Source organism: Prionailurus viverrinus, chromosome C2, assembly GCF_022837055.1.
Source record: "Prionailurus viverrinus isolate Anna chromosome C2, UM_Priviv_1.0, whole genome shotgun sequence".
Lineage (NCBI taxonomy): Eukaryota > Metazoa > Chordata > Mammalia > Carnivora > Felidae > Prionailurus > Prionailurus viverrinus.
In genome coordinates, this window is record NC_062569.1 from 60,552,894 (window position 1) to 60,560,080 (window position 7,187).

Below are 7,187 nucleotides of genomic sequence, written 5' to 3' on the forward strand. Positions count from 1 at the left end.
GTAGAGCTTAGTATTCATTAGCTTCATGACAGACTCACTCTATTCACTAAAAACATATCTCTATACTTATTTTTAAACTGGTAAAATCACTAAATCTACATTAAATCTTCTATCACATTTCTACAGATTGAGAATTAAGAATTAAAATCAATTCCAATATGGAAAATAGGCCAAGTGGCTGCCAGAGGTAAATGTTATACTGATAAATAAAGCTATATTATGAAAAAAAATTGTGAAGCATGGAGATAAAACCTGATCATTATAAAATTCTAACCATCACCTCCCCCTCTGCAATCCTTATGTGAGTGAAGACCAAAAGGCAATTTTTCTTCATTTTGTTGGCTGTTGTTTTTGCTTTGTTTTAAATCCAGCCAAAAAAATTAAAATCCACCAGCTCTTCCAAGTGTCAATAAATCTATGATCATACAGTGAAATCTGAGGTTATACAAACTTTGAAGTTGAAAGAAAATAAAGGTCATTTTTTGGAGCTAACCTTAAAGTCAAATTATGATTCTACCTCTTACTCCATTACCTGAGGATATAATTTAATTTTCCTAAGATTGAGTTTGTTCATCTGTAGCAGGTGGGCCATAACCCCTACCTGAAAGTAATGTTGTAACAATTAGAGTTGCTATATTTGAAATTTTTAACATGTGGGAGATCACATAAATAGTAGTTTCTAACACTAAACTGTCAGCAGTAGTATCTTCTAAATTATCTATAGGGAGTTTTGCTTAAAAAATACATTTATTAAGGGGCGCCTGGGTGGCGCAGTCGGTTAAGCGTCCGACTTCAGCCAGGTCACGATCTCGCGGTCCGTGAGTTCGAGCCCCGCGTCAGGCTCTGGGCTGATGGCTTGGAGCCTGGAGCCTGTTTCCAATTCTGTGTCTCCCTCTCTCTCTGCCCCTCCCCCGTTCATGCTCTGTCTCTCTCTGTCCCAAAAATAAATAAAAACGTTGAAAAAAAAATTAAAAATACATTTATTAAAAATTGTGGATGTAGTGGGTCACCTGGGTGGCTCAGTCGGTTAAGCGTCCGACTTTGGCCCAGGTCATGATCTCACAGTTCATGAGTTCCTGCCCCGCTTCGGGCTCTGTGCTGACAGCTCGGAGACTGGAGCCTGCTTCGGATTCTGTGTCCCTCTCTCTCTGCCCCTCCCCAGCTCATGCTTGCACTCTGTCTCTGTCAAAATAAATAAACTTAAGAGAAAAAATTGGGAGGGGCGCCTGGGTGGCTCAGTCGGTTAAGCGGCCGACTTCGGCTCCTGTCATGATCTCGTGCTCCGTGAGCGAGCCCCGCGTCGGGCTCTGTGCTGACAGCTCAGAGCCTGGAGCCTGCTTCAGATTCTGTGTCTCCCTCTCTCTGACCCTCCCCCGTTCATGCTCTGTCTCTGTCTCAAAAATAAATAAACGTTAAAAAAAAATTAAATAAAATAAAAATTGGGGACGTGGAGCAGATAGCAGAGAAAAGAAGAAAGGGAAAGAGAAATATACAAAGGGAGCTAAAGAGGAGGAGAGAATGGGGAAAAAAACATGGCACAAAACTTGCAAGAATAAAGGGGCTCAGTATAAAATTTCTACTGGTGGAATCTAATGACCAATGTCTAATGATTTACATCAAATTATGTTTTGCCTCTGTTCCATGCCTCCCGCCCCCTCCTCAGGCTTCAAGACTGACCAATGTGATTTTTACTGTGGTCACATTGAAGGAAATGAAAGAAAGGAGCATCAAAAAGAGGTGTGGTACATCTTTCCATTTCCATAAGTCTTCTTTTGGTTGCTTTCATTAATGTTTTGTATGAATCCTAAACGTTCTTGTTAAATTCGTATCAAATTACTGTTTATGGCTTTTAAGAATTTCAAATTCCAGTTGTTCATTGCAGTTAACTTTTGTATATTGAGAGTGTATCCTATGACCTTGCTAAACTCCCCTATTAGTTTCAGAGAGTTTTTGTAGATTCTTCGGGATTATCAGCATACACAACCACACTATCTGTGAATAAAGGTGGTTTTATTTTTTCTTTCCAAAAAAAATTTATATATATATATATATGTGTGTGTGTATAGTGTGTGTGTATATATATATATTTATGCACAACTGACCGATGTAACTGAAATGACCAGATATAACTTGCTCTTACCCTTAGTGTTACAGATGAAGGGTTTAGGGCTATGATTTTGCCCACGATTCAAACCTGTCAGTTTGGCTAGACAGGTTAATCCAAAAATCACATTCAAGTGAAAGTTGGAATCCTACTCAAACATTTTGCCACACCCTAGAAGAAACCAGAGAAACTTGTGATTTCTGTTTAAAACGCAGAAAGCTGGCAAGCACGTTGCTTCACCATTACAACCAAAACTACCACAAATGCCAGGCAATCAACAAATTCAAAACTTTCTTGAACCCATGAGAGAGATAAGATCTCAGAGCCAATGACTGACCTGAAATGTAAGGAGAAAAGCAGTCTCCAAGACAAAAAAGGATACAAGAACTTGCATACCCAGGGGGAGAATCTGCCTGTTGCCACAGGACAATAGGCCAAATTCAGGTAAAATTTTTAATCCATTTCTAAATTCCAAGTGAGGACAGGAATGAGAATACAGAATCCCTGGGAACCACAGACACAAGCTGCATTCACAACTCCTCACCCATTCTTCAAAAACCCTACCTGAGCTCCACAGAAAAAGACTGGGTCGGGACATGAGGCCCAAGAGAACCTCCATTCCCGTGCAAGCCACAGAGAGGTAAACAGCTGTGGCAAAGCACAAGGTCCTGCCCACACTCTTCTCATCTACCCCTCCCACAGAAAAAAAGGCTTAAGCATCTGGGGTTAGGGCAGCAAAAGATTGTTGCCTTTCAAGTGCTTTAAAGAACTACAGCTGCGGGATAGAAGGAACATACTTAAAGATCATAAAAGCCATTTATGAAAAGCCCACAGCTAACATCATCCTCAACGGGGAAAAACTGAAAGCTTTTTCCCTGAGATCAGGAACACGACAAGGATGCCCACTCTCACCGCTGCTGTTTAACATAGTGCTGGAAGTTCTAGCATCAGCAATCAGACAACAAAAGGAAATCAAAGGCATCAAAATTGGCAAAGATGAAGTCAAGCTTTCGCTTTTTGCAGATGACATGATATTATACATGGAAAATCCGATAGACTCCACCAAAAGTCTGCTAGAACTGATACAGGAATTCAGCAAAGTTGCAGGATACAAAATCAATGTACAGAAATCAGTTGCATTCTTATACACTAACAATGAAGCAACAGAAAGACAAATAAAGAAACTGATCCCATTCACAATTGCACCAAGAAGCATAAAATACCTAGGAATAAATCTAACCAAAGATGTAAAGGATCTGTATGCTGAAAATTATAGAAAGCTTATGAAGGAAATTGAAGAAGATTTAAAGAAATGGAAAGACATTCCCTGCTCATGGATTGGAAAAATAAATATTGTCAAAATGTCAATACTACCCAAAGCTATCTACACATTCAATGCAATCCCAATCAAAATTGCACCAGCATTCTTCTCGAAACTAGAACAAGCAATCCTAAAATTCATATGGAACCACAAAAGGCCCCGAATAGCCAAAGGAATTTTGAAGAAGAAGACCAAAGCAGGAGGCATCACAATCCCAGACTTCAGCCTCTACTACAAAGCTGTCATCATCAAGACAGCATGGTGTTGGCACCAAAACAGACACATAGACCAATGGAATAGAATAGAAACCCCAGAACTAGACCCACAAACGTATGGCCAACTCATCTTTGACAAAGCAGGAAAGAACATCCAATGGAAAAAAGACAGCCTCTTTAACAAATGGTGCTGGGAGAACTGGACAGCAACATGCAGAAGGTTGAAACTAGACCACTTTCTCACACCATTCACAAAAATAAACTCAAAATGGATAAAGGACCTAAATGTGAGACAGGACACCATCAAAACCTTAGAGGAGAAAGCAGGAAAAGACCTCTCTGACCTCAGCCGTAGCAATCTCTTCCTCGACACATCCCCAAAGGCAAGGGAATTAAAAGCAAAAGTGAATTACTGGGACCTTATGAAGGTAAAAAGCTTCTGCACAGCAAAGGAAACAACCAACAAAACTAAAAGGCAACCAACGGAATGGGAAAAGATATTCGCAAATGACATATCGGACAAAGGGCTAGTATCCAAAATCTATAAAGAGCTCACCAAACTCAACACCCAAAAAACAAATAACCCAGTGAAGAAATGGGCAGAAAACATGAATAGACACTTCTCTAAAGAAGACATCCGGATGGCCAACAGGCACATGAAAAGATGTTCAGCGTCGCTCCTTATCAGGGAAATACAAATCAAAACCACACTCAGGTATCACCTCACGCCAGTCAGAGTGGCCAAAATGAACAAATCCGGAGACTATAGATGCTGGAGAGGATGTGGAGAAACGGGAACCCTCTTGCACTGTTGGTGGGAATGCAAATTGGTGCAGCCGCTCTGGAAAGCAGTGTGGAGGTTCCTCAGAAAATTAAAAATAGACCTACCCTATGACCCAGCAATAGCACTGCTAGGAATTTATCCAAGGGATACAGGAGCACTGATGCATAGGGCCACTTGTACCCCAATGTTCATAGCAGCACTCTCAACAATAGCCAAATTATGGAAAGAGCCTAAATGTCCATCAACTGATGAATGGATAAAGAAATTGTGGTTTATATACACAATGGAATATTACGTGGCAATGAGAAAAAATGAAATATGGCCTTTTGTAGCAACGTGGATGGAACTGGAGAGTGTGATGCTAAGTGAAATAAGCCATACAGAGAAAGACAGATACCATATGGTTTCACTCTTATGTGGATCCTGAGAAACTTAACAGGAACCCATGGGGGAGGGGAAGGAAAAAAAAAAAAAGAGGTTAGAATGGGAGAGAGCCAAAATATAGGAGACTGTTGAAAACTGAGAACAAACTGAGGGTTGATGGGGGGTGGGAGGGAGGAGAGGGTGGGTGATGGGTATTGAAGAGGGCACCTTTTGGGATGAGCACTGGGTGTTGTATGGAAACCAATTTGTCAATAAATTTCAGAAAAAAATAAAAAAATAAAAAAATAAATAAAAAAAATAAAAAAAAAAGAACTACAGCTGGGGGCAGGGAACAGAAAAATAATTTACACCTGGAGCTGCCTGCTGAGGCCCACACCATTAGCTATCTCAGCAGGGTTGCTGTTACTTCTTGTTATCTTTTTTGTCTGTCTGTTTTTTATATACATCCACAAGGTAATCTTAAGTTTTTTATGAGAAAATAAGTGAACTGAATTAGCTAAAAGAATTTTGGAAAAGCAGAACCAAGTTTGAGGTTCACAGTAACTGATATCTACACACAAAACAGTAGCCAAGACAGTTCAGGGCTGGAGAAAGGATAGACCTGGGGGCCCAATGGGACTGGATGGAGGGTTCAGAAAATGAAACACACCGGCACATATACAGGGGATCCTTGCCCAATATGGAGTGGAGGAGGTGGATGTGAGAGTTAGGGGCGCCAATCCCCAGGTAGTGGAAAATCCACCTATTACTTTTTTTTTTTTTTTTTTTTTTTTTTTTAGAGATAGAAAGTGAGTGTGAGCAGGGTAGAAGGGCAGAGGGAAAGACAGACAGAATCTTAAGCAGGTTCCATGCTCACCAAGGAGCCTACGAGGGGCTAGATCCCATGACTCTGGGATCATGACCTGAGCCAAAATCAGGAGTCGGATGCTCAACTGACTGAGCCACCAAGGCATCCCTCCACTTATAACTTCTGAGTTATAGGTATAACATCCCTCCACCTATAACTCCCCCAAGCTTAACTACAAATAGCCTAATGTTGATGGGGAAGCCTTACCAACAACATAAAACAGTCTAGTGGCACACATTTTGTATATGTATTAAATGCTCTATTCTTACAATAAAGCTAGAGGAAAAAAAAATGTTGAGAAAATATATGTACAGTACTCTGCTGTAAAAAATACTCATATAGGCAGGGTGCCTGGGAATCCCCAAGATCTGTCACTTGTTTCAAAAGTGTTTAGAATGGAGAAATGCCCCTTCTTGCAATTTCTTTTCGCGTTGCAACCTTGGAAGCCATTGTCTCAGCCACCCTCTGCTTCCGGGACCAACCAACACGGTTTTGTTTTCTTTAGCTTAGCTTCTAATGCCAATCAACCATAAACTCCCAGATTCCTCAGAATTATTCCTGTCAGGTGGAAGCTGCCGTCAACCACTTGATCAACATGCATTTACAGGCCTCTACACTTACCTTTCTCTGAGCTTCTATTTCCACCAGGATGATGACGCGGCTCTGGAAGGCATGGGACACTTCTGCGGGTTGCCTTGCCGAAGCGCAAGGGCTCCCAGCGTCTCTGGAAGATGCAAAACCAGCGCGGCGGCAGCGCCCTCTTCCAGGACGTGCAGAGCCATCCCAGGGTGAGTGGAGTAAAACTGGACACTTCAGAAGCTGCCTCGGCGCTGGGGAAAGACCTGAAGTGGACCCTTTTGTATCTGCTTGCCGTAGGCTCTGCCTGCGCCCTGTGAGTTCCTAGAGAACCACTTCCGGGAGGAACAGGTGAAACTCACCAGGAAGATGGCGACCACGTGACGAATTAGGCAGGCTGGCCCCCAGGCTAGGCTGGGCAAGTTAGGCTCACTCTCAAGCCGGAGTAGGAGCCTCCAGAACCCAGAGTCTGTTGAGAATCCCCTCAGGCATCCCCCTGATGTCAGGACTGCTGCCTGACTCACTCCCTTCAGCTACTAGGCCGCTGTTTAACCACCTTGGAGTCTTCTTAAAAGCTGTGGACCGACTGGAAACAATAAAGCTTTTTGCAGGGCTGGGTGGGGGGATCTGACTATACGTGAATGCACCCAAGTTCAAACCCATATTGTTCAAAGCTCAACTGCATGTTCAATTGATTTTCAGTAAACATGCAAGGAGATTCAATGAATAAAGAATAGTCTTTCCAACAAACGGTGCTAGAAAAATTGGATATCCATAAGCAAAACAATAAGGAACCTTCACTCATGCATCTTGCCTTATATAAAAATTAAATCCAACTTGATCATAAAAATGATCCATTAAAGAACAGATTGATAGATTGGACTTCATCAAAACTTAAAACATCAGCTTTTCAAAAGACAAGGTTAAATAGTGAAAAGACAAGCCATAAAGTAGAG

At 41.7% G+C, this 7,187-nt stretch overlaps 1 pseudogene; it reads left to right on the top strand.

Moving 5' to 3' along the window:
* The first annotated feature begins 6,187 nt into the window (after window positions 1-6,187).
* Window positions 6,188-6,615, top strand: LOC125174450 (ferritin light chain-like; annotated as a pseudogene).
* Window positions 6,616-7,187: the final 572 nt, after the last annotated feature.